We start from the raw sequence: 18,946 nt of genomic DNA on the forward strand, positions 1-18,946 counted from the left end.
TTCTTCATGGGCAAAGGCCTCCAGTTCAGTCACATTCTTAGGCTTGCGCACTGCAACTGCTTTCTTTAAGTCCCACCAGAGGTTCTCAATCGGATTTAAGTCTGGTGACTGCGATGGCCACTCCAAAATGTTCCAGCCTTTCCTCTGCAACCATGCTCTAGTGGACTTGGAGGTATGCTTGGGATCATTGTCCTGTTGAAAGGTCCAACGTCTCCCAAGCCTCAGGTGTGTGACGGACTGCATCACGTTTCCATCCAATATCTCCTGGTACTGAAGAGAATTCATGGTACCTTGCACACGCTGAAGCTTCCCTGTACCTGCAGAAGCAAAACAGCCCCAAAGCATGATTGACCCTCCACCATGCTTCACAGTAGGCAAGGTGTTCTTTTCATCATAGGCCTTGTTCTTCCTCCTCCAAACATAGCGTTGATCCATGGGCCCAAACAGTTCTAATTTTGTTTCATCAGTCCACAGAACACTATCCCACAACTTTTGTGGTTTGTCCACATGGCTTTTGGCATACTGCAGTCGACTCTTCTTATTCTTTGGAGACAGCAAGGGGGTACGCCTGGGAGTTCTGGCACGGAGGCCTTCATTACGCAGTGTGCGTCTTATTGTCTGGGCTGAAACTTCTGTACCCACATCTGACAAATCTTTTCTCAGTTCCTCAGCAGTCACACGGGGACTTCTCTCCACTCTACGCTTCAGGTAGCGCACAGCAGTCGAAGTCAGCATCTTCTTTCTGCCACGACCAGGTAGCGTTTCAACAGTGCCCTTTGCCTTGAATTTGCGAATGATGCTTCCTAAGGTGTCTCTTGGTATGTTTAACATCTTTGCAATCTTCTTATAGCCATTGCCCTTCCTGTGAAGAGAAATCACCTCTTCTCTTGTCTTCCTGGACCATTCTCTTGCCTTCACCATGTTTGTAACCACACCAGTAAATGTCTAGAAGGAGCTGAGTATCACAGTCATTTTAAAGCTGCCTAATTGGTGCTTATTATGCTTGATTGCTGCTCGGTGACATCCACAGGTGTTTTCAATACCTGATGGAAAGCACCTGTATGAACCTCTGTTCTTCAGAGTGGTAGTCTTTAAGGGGTTGAATAATTGTGGCAATGAAGAAACCACATAAGAACCATTTACTACTGTATTACATAAACAATTGATGTCATTTTAGTTGCATTTGGGTAGTTACAACGTCCTTGTAGGATTTGATTCTGAATACAATTCCAAATGTACACTATAGTCCCTAAACCCCTTTACAGCATTGGGGGTTGAATAATTTTGGACACAACTGTACTTTTTATTGAAACTGTATATAGACTATCACTGAATCCAGACCCAGATGAAGCAATCATTATCTCCCATCTGTGGGTACCTCTGATCTGCTGAAAGTGGATCCATTAATTTTATACAAAAGTAGATAAATTCCTTATGTGCCTTCAAACAAGAACTCAATTGGCAACCACACAGAACTAACTCCATCTTGTAATGTCCACTGTGTGACCTTTAACACAGAAGCTTCTGTAGGTTTATACGACTGACAGATAGGTCAGATATTTCATTCCCCGGGGGTATGAGAGCTGCAGAACGATCACAGAATATGAGCAGAATCTTCCTGTGTTTTAATGATACCCATAAATCAGCGCAGGTCCATTCAGAACTCATAAAAAACGTTCTGATATATACCGGCTATATGGGACATGGATGACACGCATATGGCTGTAGATCATGTCTAACTGCCGATTTTTATAGTAATTGGATATATTTCAATCTTAAATACGGCTTATTCAGCTTAAAGGGATACCCCATCCATGTGCCATCTTAGGTCTATGACCAGCTACTGTACATACAAAAACAACTGTTGATGTTCTACCTACCCAGGAATTTTGCAGGAGCTGAGCGAATCACAGCAGTGCCTCATCACTTATTCGCTTGATTCACTTTAAGGCCCCATTCACACCTGAGCATTTGGTAGCTTGAAGCTCGAAAACGCTCAGGGAGAAAAAAATCAGTAATTCTCTATGGAGATGATTCACATGTTAACTCCATAACGCATGAAGCCAAACGCCTGAAACTCAAAACGTTTTGTAGCTACTTTTGTAGCTCGATTTCGGCAGCTTGGTGCCTTTTTAAAGCAGCTGAAAGCAGAAACATATAGCAACAAGTGATGTAAGGGTTGGGTAAATGCGGTACCGCTTTTAGCGCTTGGACGTATATTCATTTCACTGGGCAGAGTACTGAGCCATTAAAATTAATAAGCACACGAGCACTAAACGGCGGCTAGCGCTTAGGTGTGCTAACACACATTTTTTGCCACGCTTGGTGTTTTTTGGGTCAAAATGTTCCTCTCCTGAATGCGATTCTTCTGCATATAGTAGAGGGAAGTTTAACTGACTCTAAACTCTGCTGCTCTTAAACTCTGGTAAAAGCCTATGTGTGCCTGGACCAGGGGCGGACTGACCATTTGGAAACTCGGGCACTGCCCGAGGGCCCGGGGTCAGTAGGGGGCCCCATGAGATGCCCCTGGTACCTTTTTCATAGGCTTTTTTGAGTTTGGGCAAGGACACAGGGGCCCTATGATCCCCTATTGCCCGAGGGCCCCATGAGTTGTCAGTCCGCCCCTGGCATGGACACTCACCAGACACTTTATTAGGTACACCTGTTCAATTGCTTGGCAACACAAATTGCTAATCAGCCAATCAAATGCCAGCACCTCAATACATTTAGACATCTAGATGTGGTGAAGACAACTTGCTGAAGTTCAACCCAAGCATCAGAATGGGGAAGAAAATAGATTTACACCCCGGTCACACCGGGTGCGACTTGGCATGCGATTTGCATGTCATGCAACTTGCAAATCATATGCAAAGTCGCACCCTATTGTCCGCAAATACAGCAGTCAAATCGGTGTGCAGTTACGACTTGGTCGGAGCCGCACCGATTTCTAAAGTGATACATGTACTACTTTTGGTGCGATTTGAATAGACATCTGTGTCAGATGTCTTACAAATAGCACCTGAAATTGGTATGTCCCCCCAACTTTGAAATAGTTTGACTTCACTGTAAGTCGCACGATTTCAAAGTCGGGCTTTATGTGACCGGGGTGTTAAGTGACTTTTAACGTGGCATGGTTATTGGTGCCAGGCGGTCTAGTCTGAGTATTACAAAAACTGCTGAGCTACTGGGATTTGCGCGCACAACCATCTCTAGGGAAATCAAGACACATCAGACCAATTCTCCAATTTTGGTGAGCCTGTGTGAATATTAGCCTTTGTCTCCTGTTCTGAGAGGAGTGGCACCCGGTATGATCTTCTGCTGCTGTAGCCCATCTGCTTCAATGTTGGATGTGCTGGGCGATCAGAGATGGTATTCTGCATACCTTGGTTGTAACAAATGGTTATTTTAGTTACTATTGCCTTTCTATCATCTCAAACCAGTCTGCCCAGTCTCCTCTGACATCAGCAAGGCATTTTAAGCCATACAACTGCCGCTCACTGGATATTTTCTCTTTTTCGGCCCATTCTCTGTAAACCCTAGAGATGGTTGTGCATGGAAATCCCAGTAGATCAACAGTTTTTGAAATACTCAGACCAGCCCGCCTGGCAACAACCATGCCACGTTCAAAGCCACTTAAATCCCCTTTCTTCCTCATTCTGATGCTCGGTTTGAACTTCAGCAAGTCGTCTTCACCACGTCTACATGCCCAAATGCATTGAGTTGCTGCCATGCCCTGCAAGTTACCCTGCAATATGTGTTACCAAGCAATGAACAGATGTACCTAATAATGTGACCGGTGCGTGTATAATAGCTGCAGACTGTACTTATAGTGGCAGGTCTGATGAAAAGTGGAGGAGACAGGGGTCATTGTAGTCATTTCAGTTCTCTTCTTTATTTTATGTGCTTCTTGGTATAAGAGACCAGCTTGTGACATATAGAAATAAATGTATAGTATACATCTACTGATCTTCTACGTGATCTTGGTTTGTAACCATCGGGTGAAAGTGACAACACAGAAGAAAGACCACGTTCATTGAGACTTGATGAGGTTCTCCCAGTGACAGAGGCCACTGTGATGGCTATTCATTCTGGACAACAATGGTGAGACAAAGTGATTGCTTCATATTTCTCCAGAGAAGCCCACCACTGATTACACCCACACTATCTCCCTTGATAAATACTGAGCAATCAGTTTCTATCTCAAGTGCACCAATTGTTCTGATAAATAACCCAATAAAGGTTAGTTTAATTAAAAGTACTGATTTATCTATTGTGCACCTGTTCTAGTGAAAAACACAAAAATGGAGGATTTCCAATGAAGACTGGAGATTGTGTTCGATTAAATAAATGTATAGTCTTTTCAAAGTTTTTTTTTTTTTAGATATACATGTAAGAGATCAGCTTAATGTAAATGTTCTGATCAATGTATGTTAATGATTTAAAAACATTGTTTCTATGTACAACTTTAGAAATCAATTATGCACATGGAGGCAGCTATATCTGCATACTACATACTGTAGTTAGGCTCCCTGCAGAGCGGAGCAATAGTTGTACCTTACTGTTTGTTCTCACAATGCAAATTTATATCATACACATATCATATATACTCATTGCAGAGCACCCCTAAGGCTAAGTTCATATTGATGTGGTTCTGCAAGCCACGTTTTACGTGGGCACAGCAGCCCATTCATTTGAATGGGCTTTCCATTTGAATGGGCTGCTGTGTTTCTTCAAAAAAGAGGGAAAAGTTCCCCGCATTCCTGGCATCGTAGCCCACAGGGGAACCTCAAGTGCAGTGTGGTTCCCAGTGTGTGCAGCACGTCATTAGGATTAATGGCATATGCACACATCTCTTGCGTTTAGTGTAGGTGGTTGTGGCTGCGGGAACAGGTGAGGACCTGCAGCAGGAAACACCTGCACAGATGTGAAATTAGGCTAAAAAGCCACTGGTGAATAAAGTCCTATTTCCCCCTTAGAGCACACACAGCCAGGCACACAACATTTGCTACACTTCTCCACTGGCTCCAAAGAACAGTTTAGGGGTTCTTTTTTTTGCATTTTTATTGGGAATGTTGAACTTGGATAGGGTGAGGAAGCAATAAACTGTAGAACTGATTAACTTGAGGACTCCTCAGCTTTCTGACTACATTGTATAAAATGGAATGTCCTACAGGATCTTTATTTAGATTTGCTAAAACTGGGGCACTCAGAATCTGGTACAGCTATGCATGGTAGTCAATCAGCTTCTAACTTCAGCTTGTTCAATTAAACTTTGCATAGAAACCAATCAGCTTCCAGTTTTTTTTGCCAGCGTTGCACGCTTCAGCTTTAGTAAATAACCCCCACAGTCACTAACTTTTCAGTCTTATACTCACACAGAATCATCGGTTGCCTCCTTCCAATATTCACCAGGCTCTTCTCAGTAAGGGAGATGCAGACTCACACAACCATAGTACAGCTGGACTCTTTCCCACCAACTTCCTACTGGCTCTATCCAGTGAACTTCTTTAGACCGCGCTTGATCCTTGGACTCAAACTTGTGAATAGTCCCGCCAGCTTAACCTAGCTGGGACCTTGGTGTCTTCCTGATGGATTCTTCTAGAAATCTGCCCCAGGGGCAGAGCCCCTGCACAGGGGTCTCCTCCTGCAGGACTTCAGTCAGGAATTCTGCATTCTGCTGCTCAGGCCTCAGACTATTTATGGGCTCTCTCACCACCTACTGGGCATATCTCCTTAGGGTTTGCTGAAGTTCCATAAATATTCAGGCTGCATGCTCTGTTATTTCTCCCACTATGGTTCTAGAATCCTCAAGAAGACAGGGGGAAGTAACAGAACAGCAGCCCATGAGACACTTATCAGCTCTAATTAATCAAACACTGCCCCTCTGATCACAGTGGAGCCAACTAAAATTACCTAGCAGCCTACTCTACACTGGGTAGGTGCTACATCATCATCCACTAATAGTCAATTTACATCATGCTGATATTAATTACATACTGTCTATGTAAAAACGTCTTCATATGCCTGACCATCACACCTAGTATACGACCAAGGGGTGGACAACCTTCCAAATTTTTGACTTCTGGTTCTTCAAGTGAAGGTTGTCGTTAATGCTACATTTTCTTACAATTGACAAATGCACGCTACTAATGTTGCAGCAACTGTTTGGGGAGGGCCCTATTCTGTTCCAACATGACTGTGCGTCTGTGCACAAAGCCAGGTCCATGAAGACATGGTTTGATGAGTTTGATATTAAGGAACTCGAGTAACCTGCACAGAGCCCTGACCTCAATCTTTCTTGACACCTTTGGGATGAACTGGGATTTTTATTCAACATCAGTACCTCACCTCAAAATTGGCTTTTGGCTAAATGACCACAAATTCCTCAGCCACTGATGCATTCACTGAATCTAATGTGGGTCACTCCCTCATGGGTCAAAGTGCTTTAAAATCTTGATTATTGGGAAGAGAGCTGCTATGGAACTACAACTTCGAGGTCAGCGATGCAGTGACACCATAAAAGGGGAGTGAACTTTTGGTATTTGGCTAGTAAAAGAATTGGTAGAGTGTCATGGGCCTGACGGTTACCACCTACCAAGGGATTGCACAGGAATATCCAGGAGCTCTGGAGGGAGGCTATCATACTGCAGACCCTATCCTGACCAGCTGATGACTCTAAGGGGAATTTATATTGACAAACGCTCATTTTACTGTGCGTTCTGGTGAGTGTGCATTTCTTCAGCACTATTTCGCACAGCGCCTGAGCATTAGGAGGATATGAAATAGAGGAGAGCACTTGAAGTCACCTTATTCTATGAACTGTTTCATTCATTTATTTAGTCATTTATTTATTTGATCCATATATTCGCCTTTACAGAGTTTTTCATTTCTGTAGCGCTGCACCATATGATTTATATTGGTTACCAAACACCTTTTCACTCTGATTGGGAAGTTTGTAGCAATGAACTGCAAGGATCACATCCTGGCCACCAGTAGTACTTTTTAGCACAGACAGAGCTTCTCCAACATTTTAGAAAATTACAGCAACAAAGGTGATCCTTCCTTCCTCATTTTGAAAGACAAATGAAGGAATGAAGGAAAATGGCCATTCACACTCACTGGTCATTCCCCAAGCTACAGAGTAGCAAGTTCCAAAGGGTTCCAGCAGCAGCAGTTATCGCAATAAGACATCTGCCAGTTTATGGTCATCTTAACCACTTGACATCCAGGCCTTTTTCTGACACTTTTGTTTACATGTAAAAATCCATGTTACATTACATGTTAGAACCCCCAACATTATATATTTTTTTAAAGCAGAAGCCCTAGAGAATAAAATGGTGGGTTTTGCATTTTTTTATGTCACACCATATTTGCTCAGTGGTTTTTCAAATGCAAATTTTTGGGAAAAAATACTATTTTTGAAATTTAATGCAAAAACCCTCCACAATTCCCTTTTTTTTGTAAAATAAAAAAATGATGTTGCACCGAGTAAACAGATACCAAACATGTCACACTTTAAAATGATGCCCGCCCTGGAGACTCCAGGATCATTGAACCTGAACTATGGGCTCCATACCCTGCTTTCATATGAGAGGCCGGGTGCCCTCTCTGCCTGATGGAATATACCATCAGCTGTGGGAGCTTCTCGGCATTATCTTTTTTTTCTTTCTCTCATCTTTTTCTCCCCCTCTTTTTTTTCATTGCATGGAATGGACAGTTTATATATTGGTGGCAGAGTGGACTAGCCTGGTATCTTCTACACTAGACCATTTACAGCTGATGAAGGGTACCTAATAGGCTGGAGATTTGCATGGCTGTCAAGAATTCCTAATTGATTCATCTCTAGAATGTGACTAGCGTAATTTCCCCCTTTTTATTTGTTTTGTCTTCTTTTGCTTTTCGTTCTGGTCTTATGTTCTGCTCCTCGCATACAACCTCCTGTGCCCCTCCGGGGTATTGATTCCACAGGAGTTTCACGAATTGTAAACTATATTTTATTTGAAAATTTTTGTTTATGTTAGGATCCTAGACTGGGATGTTGATCTAGATTTCCTTTTGCTTATCTCTGTGGACAATCTCTATATTTTTGTCATTCTCTTTCAAAAAAAATTATGGGGACAAAAATTGTGCATGCCCATGCAACGGCGACAAACGACAAAAATTTTACTATCCATAGGCAAAGCTTTAAAAGCCTTTACAGGTTACCACTGTAGATTTACAGAGGATATATAGTGCTAGAACTACTACCCATGATCTAACATCCATGGTGACACCTCACATGTGTGGAACGATCGCTGTTTGCGTGTATGCGAGACTGACGCGTACGTTCGCTTGTGTGCGGGAGGCGGGCACTTTATTTTATTTTTTTTAATTACTAATTGTTTCATTAATTTTTACATTGTTGCTTTAATTTTTTTTTATCACTTTTATTTCTGTCACAAGGAATGTAAACATGCTTGTGACAGCAATAGGCATGCTACAGGTACTCTTTATGGAGTGATCTAGGGTCAGTAGACCCCAAATCCCTCCTCTGCACTTAAAAGCATTAAAACTACCAAGATCTGTGTTTTTTAATGCTTTCAACTTTTTTTAAATAGCGCCATTTAGTTCCAAGCAAACCAGGAGTTATGTCAGGTCATCGCTTCCGAGTTACTATAGCAGATAGCCGATCAAAGCCAATCCCGGATTTGTTCGGCTGTCTGGACAGTTGGCTGATGTGCCGGCAGCATGCATGGGTCTCCCACAGATTGTAAAAGCGATTGAGCAGCTAGTTAGACCCTCCGATTGCTTTTACAAGAGCGTAGACCGCCAGCTCTGAAAAAGCGGTACCAGAATCATGCCTGAGGCTGCAGACGTTCTCCTGGTAAAACTGCTTGAAGTCCAGCAACGTACAGGTATGTTGTTGGTCCGATAGTAGTTTGTATCTAAATTCAATTACATAAAAATATAATTTTTTTTGTACTTGCCCTTAAACTCTTTCTCCTTGTTAATTGGATGCAGAGACATCACTGACCTGATACAGCACCACCTTCAGGTGTAGAATGCTAACTACATCTAAAAAACAAAGACATCTATCTGGAAACACGTCAGTTCTTAAATCTGGCCTTTACATGCTGGTTCCACACACATACCTGCACATGGTAGAGCACTCTGCACATCAGCCTGCAAGTTGTAAGTATTAGGAGCAATCACTTCCTCGCTTTAGATTGCTGCCAATTTTTTTTTAACCCCTTACTCTCCACCAATACTCACTTTTTGCCATATACAGTAATCATGGATGAATTTTTTCATTAATTTCTAGTGTCTATGTCCTCACCACTGTTCTGAAGAAAGGACATCTAGTCATTAAAGGGATATTTTGGTGTGTAGCACTACCTCCTTAGGAGTTGCTGAAGTTTGGGTCCCCCTATAGTACTGCACAGTGAGGCAACACGCAATTTTCACACAGACTTGCATCCACGAGGCAGTAACCAGTCCTTGAGCTTCTTTTAAAGTTTTATTAGGGGATGTAAACTTGGATAGGATAAGGGGTATAAGGGATGCCCAATGGAACTGAGAAACTGAGGACAACTTCCTGGAACTATATACACATTGTTACAGCAAAAACAGCCTCTTTTGGAGAGCTAGCCAACATCTCCAGTTGTACCACAAGAGACCCCAGCTGAATCCTCCTCTCATACAGCTATCTGAGGGAAATCCCTGAGTAGGGGATCTAGTACCTGCCAAGTTAGAGTAGGACAATTCTGGGTAGTTGCTAATCTGGTTTCCCACTTGAGTGTCCCTTCCCCTATCTGGCCCAGGAGGTGCAGGTCAACTCACTTAGTCCTCCTGTGTTGCCGGTGGGTCAGTGACTGCTAATAGGCCTTTTAGCTGGGCTGCTCCTTCCCTGCCTCACAGGTGATCCTCTCTCATGAGGCTGGTGAAGCCCCAAGCTTTCCTCCTTCCAAGGTCCTCCTGCTTGGAGGTGAGCCCCTCTCCCATCTGGGCCCTTTCCCAGGTTCCTGCTTTCCAGCTTCACATCCTCCTCTTCCACCCAAACTCTCCTCCAACTCTCCTGCTGAGCAGGCTTAGTTACTCTAAAAGGCTGTCCTGGCCCCTTGCCAAGCCTCCTCTTGGGGATTGGCCAGGTTCCTCTAAGAATACAGTCCAGCCACTCCTCACACCCGCCCACTGCTTCTAGATTTTTCTCCAAAGTCCTAGAGCAGGGGAAAATTCCCAAGAGCTGTTCTGCAGAGCCTCTCAGCTCTGACCCAAATTTGATTCACCTGGCTATCACACCCAGGCTCCTACTCATCCTCTAACTAACAATTGAAACTAGCGCTCCCCCTAGCAACCTAGGAGGGTGCTACAGTTGTTTAAAGCTGAACTACAGGAATTATTTGCATGTTCAAAGATGACATAAAGCATCTTAGTAAAAGCTGAATGTAGTAAAGCTGAACTCCACGAATGATCTGTATTGCATAGCTACATTGGTCCAGCTAGGCCCAATGTAAGTATGTATATCTCACACCAGATGAGCAACTGAGAAACCTGAAAATTACTGCAGTTGTTGGCTACAATGTCAGCTGCGATCTTTCTGGTTCTGCTTGGCTTCCCCTTTGTACACTGATCACAGGTGTTCAATCGCTCAGCACAGCTGCCATTCATAGAGCGCATTGTGTGTTTTTTTTTATTAATACAAGATGTTTATTGGTTGGACGAGGTAGAGAGGAGAGGTCATGATGTCATGATCTACACCTCATCCAACCAGGCAATTCCTTGTATTCATTGAAAAAAAAATTATGTTCTCTGTGTCTGGTTTTCTCCCTCACTCCAAGGACATGAGGTAATTTGGCTCCTGTCTGAAACTACTCTGGTATGAGTGTACAAAGGTTAGGCATATATGTTATCACATTCTGCATGCCAGTCCCAAACCTGTATCAGTCAGAGTCCTGGCCCATAGACTCCCCTAGAGTTGGACAACTGACACTTGTAACGGACATGCACACACTTGTAATATAGGCCCCTTTCACACTGGGAAAACTCCAGTTTGATCACCAGGGGATCGGTCCCCAGATCCCCTGCTGGTCAGAGCAGAGCAGGCAGATGACAGGTTTGTGTGTGCTCAGTTTTGCGGAGCAAACATGGGAAAAAGCCCGCTCTGCTCTATGGACCGGTGGAAGTAAACATCTGTCCGTTTACACCTGACTGCCCTCCAATCCGCCTAGACAGAGGTGGATACATCACCTTTCCTTTCTTTTTAGCAGACTGGATCAGATTGTAGGTGGGTGTAAGCGGACACAAGGCCCTTTGCACCTGCTGGTCTATGGGGGTGAATGGAGGGTCAGGTTTGCCTAAAAAACTGCCAGACGGACCTGATTGGATCCCTTTGTGTGAAAGGGGCCTTACAAACAGCAGAAAAAAGCAGCGTGAGCAGCGGGATGACCTTATCAGTGTGCTGCATTGTCAATTAGAAACCACAGCATGTTGCTACTGCAATGGTGGTCAAGTACTTAGCTTTACTGTCAGTGGAAAACCGCTGAGAATTCCAAAACACCAAAACATTTGGCAGCTAAACAGCCCCCATATATGTATTTGAAGTGTGTACTGATTTGCCCAACTGGAATCCAGCCTTAAAATGTTACTAAACCCAGGACCCTGCATTCACTATATCTGGTCTCCCACAGTACACACAATATGGAAATGCAATTGTTTTGCTAAATATAAATTCCTAAATACCTTTTCTCATCAGCAGTACATATCAGTCTTGTGACTTCCAGCTGAGCATGGTTTATCTTGTAAGAAGACTTTTGATTCTGCTCTGACTGTCCTATGAGGCTGCATAACCCCTGACCCTCTGTCTGGACAGTGCTGATTGGGACTGTGCTGATCACATGCACTCTACCAAAGAAAAAAAAAAACTCTCTAGCAATACACACCAAATTGAGCATGTGCAGAGTAACTCCTAGGGCTCTTTACTATCAGCAGAAGGATTGGGGAGGATCAGAGAAGATAGGATGAAACAATGTTTTTACATGATTAACCCCTTATGTTCCACAGTGAGTATAACAAGCATGATTTACTGCATATACAGATCGATTTTACTGATGTGGGTTTAGTAACACTTTAAAAGTCTGATCTGAAAACAGCATTTCTTATAAATGGAAATATGTCCACCACCACACTGAAGGACATTGTGCATGCTGGCTCCATGCCCACAGGCAAGGAAGATGGTGTCACCGCCAAATTTTGAGTGGTTACAGTCAAAACACTGGAACAGAACTGTCTTTTCTTCCAATCAGTGCCTCCAAAAACAATTACAGAGGTACGATATTTCATTTTTAAAGTTGCCCGGAGTCTTTTTTTTTTTTTTTTTTAAAGGAGGACAAGAGAAAAGATATTTAATCAAAATAGAAGACAAATCTACCAATAAAAATTCATCGTGAGAAAAAAATAAATAAATAAAGGATTATATGCCTCCGAGGAATAACCCAGCGGTATAGAGTGTCATAATTCCGACAACAATAGATAGGAACCAGCTGTGTATTCATCTGAATTATGGTAGCGTATATATCACAAGGGAGATTGCCAGACTGATGTGGCGGGTACTCGGAGGTAATGAGCAAATTCAGTTCCAGTGGAGGGCGAGGGTAGGGGCATGAAAGGCAATAAGGAAATCCGAGAAGAAGGATGTCAAAACATTTTGTGAATGATGTAAACACATGGCGGGTTTGTCCATGGAAGGAGGGGGGGGGGGGCGGTGGTGGCGCTCCTGAAGAGTGGGGCTCGCCGGCCTGGTAGAAGACATTGACATTCATGAATCTTATTTAAAATTCAAGGTAAAGTGCTGATACAAAGAGGACATTGTCGCAGTGGTAATAGGGGATAGTCTGGGGGATCGCACTGTGGAATTTAATCTCTAATAACAGGCTAAGCAGCTGCCGGGAGCCCCAAACAGTCAAACTGTTAATAGTCTTTAGAGAACATGTCTGCTATGTAAATAGCTGCCCTTATCCTCGGAGTATTGTGTGCGGCTAGTAGGTTAAGAGGAAGGAATAAAAATAATGATGATCTTTATTTTTAGCAGGGCTGCCGTTTGGGGACCCTGGGATGGCTGCAGCAAAGTAAGATTTGGGATTCTGCAAGGACTGGCTTCTGCATTCTTTAAATGCGTTCTTTTAAGAAAGATTATTTAAAGTGCAAGTCCATTTTGCAGCTTTTAAATAAAAAAGTATTCATCGCCTATTAGGATAATTCTTATTTATTGTTATGTTTTATGTATATGCCTGAATGCAAATATATCATATTCTCACCTATTTTTTTTTAAACGGAATCCCAGGCAGATATAAAAAGATACAAATGAATACATTTATATAACCATTAAAATGGATATGCCTCCCCAGACCATCACTGACCCACCACCAAAACGGTCATGCTGAGCCATGTTACAGGCAGCATAATGTTCTCCACGGCTTCTCCAGACCCTTTCATGTCTGTCACATGTGCTCAGGGTGAACCTGCTCTCATCTGTGAAAAGCACAGGGTGCCAGTGGTGGACCTACCAATTATTGTGTTCAATGGCAAATGCCAATCGAGCTCTATGGTGCCGGGCAGTGAGCACAGGGCCCACTAGAGAATGTTGGGCCCTCAGGCCACCCTCATGAAGTCTGTTTCTGATCGTTTGGTCAGAGACATTTACACCAGGGGCCTGCTGGAGGTAATTTTGTATGGCTCTGGCAGTGGACATCATGTCCCTCCTTGCACAAAGGAGTAGATACCGGTCCTGCTGATGGATTAAGGACCTTCTATGGCCCTGTTCAGCTCTCCTAGAGCAACTGCCTGTCTCCTAGAATCTCCTCCATGCTCTTGAGACTGTGCTGGGAGACACAGCAAACCTTCTGGCAATGGCATGTATTGATGTGCCATCCTGGAAGAGTTGGACTGCCTGTGTAACCTCTGTAGGGTCCAGGTATCACCTCATGCTACCAGTAGTCAGAAAAGATGAGTAGGGAAAAAAATGTCAGTGGTCTCCACCTGTAAAACCATTCCTGTTTTAGGGGTTGTCTCATTGTTGCCCATCTAGTGCACCTGTTGTTAATTTCATTAACACCAAAGCAGCTAAAACTGATTAACAACCCCCTCTGCTACTTAACTGACCAGATCAATATCCCAGGAGTTTGATTTTTTTTGTGCAGCTAGGGTAAATACTTGAATTTTTTGGAATGCATGGCTAGGGGTAGGGCTGTTAAAGTAAAATTCCAGCCTAAACCTAACTAATCTTAAAAATGATCCCTCCCACTCCTGACACCTATGCTGACTAACCTGTGTTAGAAAGATGTGTATACGTTCCTCTTTTCTGCCCGCTTAGTCTGGTCATGTGATTCAGCTCTGCTGTATCAGTCATCCCGATAACAGCTGGGACACAAGAAGTGATTATGTCATTGCTGCTAAATTTCCCAGCCATTGTCAAGTGGAGGATCAGGTGAGTTGAAGTGTTTTCCCAAAGCATGTAACCCTTGCAGTGCAGGGGCAGCCCTACCGCAAAGGAAGATTTTTACTTTTCCCAGAGTCCAGCTTTAAGCAACATAACAGGCAGGGGAGAGGAAAAGTATACCTTATGGAGCCGCTCCAAACTATGGATGGAAGGAAAAGGATCACCCCACCAGCAAGTCAGGAGAGGGGAGCATGAGTCCAAGCGGTTCCAGTGTCAGCCAATATAAGTGAAAGGTTGGACGCTGCTCAAGCGACCCCAGGAGTCCAATGTTTAGGAATGGCCTCAGCCACCGTACTGGCCATTCCCACTGATGCGTTTCATCCCACCCATCGGGGCTTAGTTGTGAAAGTTGAGAAACCTAACTGGGTATGTGGGGCAGGTGTCCTGGGTGCCCAGCAACGCATCTGGATGAGCTCATCTGCTGCACTTTCACTGTCCAATCCCAGGCTGGGGTCAGAGAGAAGATGCCATTGTATCTCTTAGGCCCCCCCTGAACCAGTGGATCCGTTTGCTTACCGGGGGATCTCTCCACTGATCTCCGCTGAACAAGCGGATGACAGGTCCGTGTCCACTCCACTGCTGCAGAAAGGACACAGACACAGCCCACTTATTCCTATGGGGCGGTTGGATGGAAACAGACTGTCTGTCTATTTCCACTCTACTGTCATCCAATCCAATGGACGGATTTTGGTATACAGGATCGCATCAGTCCATAGAGGTCTATATAGATCGGATCATCAGTGTGAAAGGGGCCTTAAAGGCATCGTGCACTTTCAAATGTTTTCTGGTCTTAACTATATATTAGTGTAGTTATATTCCCTGTGTTGTTTGTTCGCCATCCCTAGTAATGATGGGCTCACAGGTTGTGGTTGCAGTTTGTAGTGTCATGGCTGATCAGTTCCCCTATGTCCATGTATTCATTCACCTAGCTTGTCCTTATTCGCCAAAGGGACAGGCAACTTCTTGTTACGGGTCGCATAGCATGCAATGCATGACTCACCAAATCCTCTGTTTTGCATCAATAAATTTGACGGTGCTTAATATTTTGAAACACTGCATGGTGAGCTCTCTGTTAATTGTTCTGCCTATTTGTGTTTTTTTCAGATCTAATTACTGTTTAGCTTTCACCTGCAGAGCTTTAGACTGAGAGACCCAGGGAATGTGGGATATTTAGTTTCTTCACAGGAAGTGTCAGTTCTCACACTGCAGACAGAGGTTATGCATTAACCTGTGCAGTGCTATACCTCATGCCTTATGTTTAAACACAAACATAAACTTTTGACACTGAAATGTGCAGATTTACTCTACTATAGGATGTGTGTACAAGGCAACAAATTATACTATGAAACTATATGATCAATGCACACCTTATGCGGATACAAAAAACACTGTATGCAGGTAGGAAGGTTTATAATGCTTTTAACCCTTTTACTGACATCTGCATGCATTGGTGGCTTGGAAGGTTACACACATTCCTGGCAGCTGCACCCACTGGGAGTATGTGTAAATCAGAAAAGCCGACTGTCAGCTGTCAGATGAAAGTTATTCGGCAGCTGTGCATCTGCCCGACCTGCACCCCCCATTCCCTGTGTTTACTGGGCTCCTTATGCCCATTGGTGGATCCGAGACCAGCTTGGTCGGTAGAGGGGAGGGAGATTAATGAATGTCTGTTTGCTGTTCTCCTTTCCTTTAATGACCCCGAAAATGCAAATGTAAATACGCTTACACATAATACAAATCGCTGCACACGTGGAGTGCGAGCAATCATTCTAGACCCATTATTTTGGGTTTACTCTAAACTGATGACCTGCAGGGGCCTTTAATGTGTTGCCTATGGAAAATATAGGGTACTGAAGTTTGCAGCTGTTTCAGGGGCACATACAGTTTTAAGGTTTGACATGCTGGGTATCTATTTACTTGGCAAAACCTTGTCTTTTAAACTTTACTATAAAATTGGGTAATTCATTGCATTTGTATGCCCTAAAATTAACTTCGTATTGTGTATTTTTTACCGAAACATTGCATTTCATAAACCGTTAAAATTGCGCAACAGAAAAAATTGGAACTACCATTACTTCATGCTCTAGGACAGCCTTTCTCAACCAGGGTGGCAGGTTTCTTCTGGGGTGCCTTGGCAAAATGTCTAAAAACTGCCTAAAACTTGTATACAAGCCAGCGGGTGGAACAAGCCTGCCTTTTAGTTACACAAAGCCACAGGTTTTCATTGTGCACCATTACGACCTTCTAGCCGTCAGAGTCCTGACAACCAATGACATCATCAGTTGAGAAGGAGGATGTCAGCTGCCTACACAGCATCCTAGTTTGACCGTCCCCTGCCCCTTTCCATCAGTGCTGGGGTCACATTAGCTCAGTGATGGAAAAAAACTGAGGGAGAAGAATAACATTGGCATACTAGTCAGTACCAGTGTGCAAAAGTCTATTTGCTTTGGAAGAATAAATCACCTCTAACTTTGGGTGTTCTAAATGTGTGGATGTTGCTGCGTTATATAAAACTAGAATAGTTTTTCACATTTTAGAATGGGGTGTCTCAAGACTGTCCATAATTTTAAAAGGTGCCTTGACAAAAAAAAGGTGAAAAAACACTCTCTAGGATGTCCACTTTCTGAAAATATATAATGTTTGGGGGATGCAAAAAAAAAACGCAAAATTGTCTCTGGAAATGAAAAGGTTAAATGTAAATTTCAGGAACAGATAGAAATACAAATTCATTGCCAGAAAATATAGCTCCCTAATATGTATTTCATCTGTGTATTTAGCATTTTACCTGAAGCTCAGCTTTAAATAGAAAATTCTTAGATACATACATTTTTTTTTTTAATCAATTGCTTTGTGGGAAGACCTTAAAATGAAGCTGACTGGACGAAAATATTTCTAAGGCAACAAGGCTAGTTTACACTTGTGGTCGGGGATGAGCAGGGGGGGGGAGGTAAAAGTAGGGGTTTGAGCTCTGACTACCTCCCTCAAGCTGCAGAGGCAGATAGACAGGGTTATACACATGCCATGCTAAAAATTATACCCCCAGTAATGTCCTCCAAGCGTGACCTATTCAAGTGAATGGGGCCATGCTGCAATCACCCTGCAACTTTGTTCAGTGTACATTGTTGCAGCACGATGGTGCTGGTTTAAAAACAGGCAATGTGGAGGTGACCTATCGCCTTTCAGCTGCCTGTCAAATGCTCTTTGAAAAGCAAACCACTGCGGATCTTAGAGGGGCTGTATGTGTAAATGAGCCCTAACAGTGCTGATGTTCAGCAGCATTTGGTGCCTGTAACTACCCCTGCTCGCTTTGTTATTTATATGAAGCCCCCTTGGGTCCTAGAGTCCCAGACAGTACAAAACTGTTGAAAGAGTTGCTGTTAGGTGGGGGTGGGGCTTAATGTTGCCTTGGGCAGAAGTCAGGGCCCTATGTACATCTTAGGCCAAGTATTCAAGAGAGCAAGGACAAATTTAAAGACTTCATTATTGTTTCCATCTTGGAAACATTGTAGACCAGGTTAGGTTCACTTAAAAGTAAAACTCTAGGAACAGCTTTCAAATATATATTTGAAGGATGTTATTCTGTTAAGCTAGTCTTATGATTGATATGAATCCGATACACCCCATAGCCAGGCAGGTAACACCACTATCTCCTGATTACGCTTTGTAGTTTCTCTAACTTCAGCTTGCTCTTTGGATGATGAATCAATATCATCACACTGCAAATAACTGTTCAATAAACATACAGGTGACAACGTGAGTGGAGTGAGATATTTCAGATGAAAGCTGCCCATATCTGAACTCCCAAGCATAGGCCTGTACCAGGGGCAGATGACACCAGAGCTGCCCATTTTTTAATTTATCACACTCAGTGTTACTGAGCTGCACTGAGGACAATATGGACATCCGGCCTTGGTGAGTGCCCAGTATAGACATCCGGCCTTGGTAATTGCCCAGTATGGACATTCAGTCATGGTGAGTGCCCAGTATGAACATCCGGCCTTGGTGAGTGACCAGTATCGACATCTGGCCCTGGTGAGTGCCCAGTATGGATATCCGGCCTTGGTGAGTGCCTGGTATGGACATCCAGCCCAGGTGAGTGCCTAGTATGGACATCTAGCCCTAGTGAGTGCCCAGTATGGGCATCCAGCCATGGTGAGAGCCCAGTATGGACATCCAGCCACAGTGAGTGCTCAGTATGGACATTTGATCTTAGTGAGTGCCCAGTATGTATATTTGGCCCTGGTGAGTGCCCAGTGTGGACATTCAGCGTCAGTGAGTGCTCAGTATGGACACCCAGCACTGGTGAGTGCCCAGAATGGACACCGAGCCACAGTTAACGTCCACTATGGACATCTGGCTCTGGTGAGTGCCTAGCATATATATCCTGCCCTGGCGAGTGTCCAGTATGGGCACCTGGCCTTGGTGAGTGCCCAGTATGGACATCCAGCCTCAGTGAGTGCCCAGTATGGATAC

This window comes from Staurois parvus, unplaced genomic scaffold (genome assembly GCF_062004578.1).
Source record: "Staurois parvus isolate SC_StPar_1 unplaced genomic scaffold, SC_StPar_1.0 ptg000027l, whole genome shotgun sequence".
Taxonomy (NCBI): Eukaryota; Metazoa; Chordata; class Amphibia; order Anura; family Ranidae; genus Staurois; species Staurois parvus.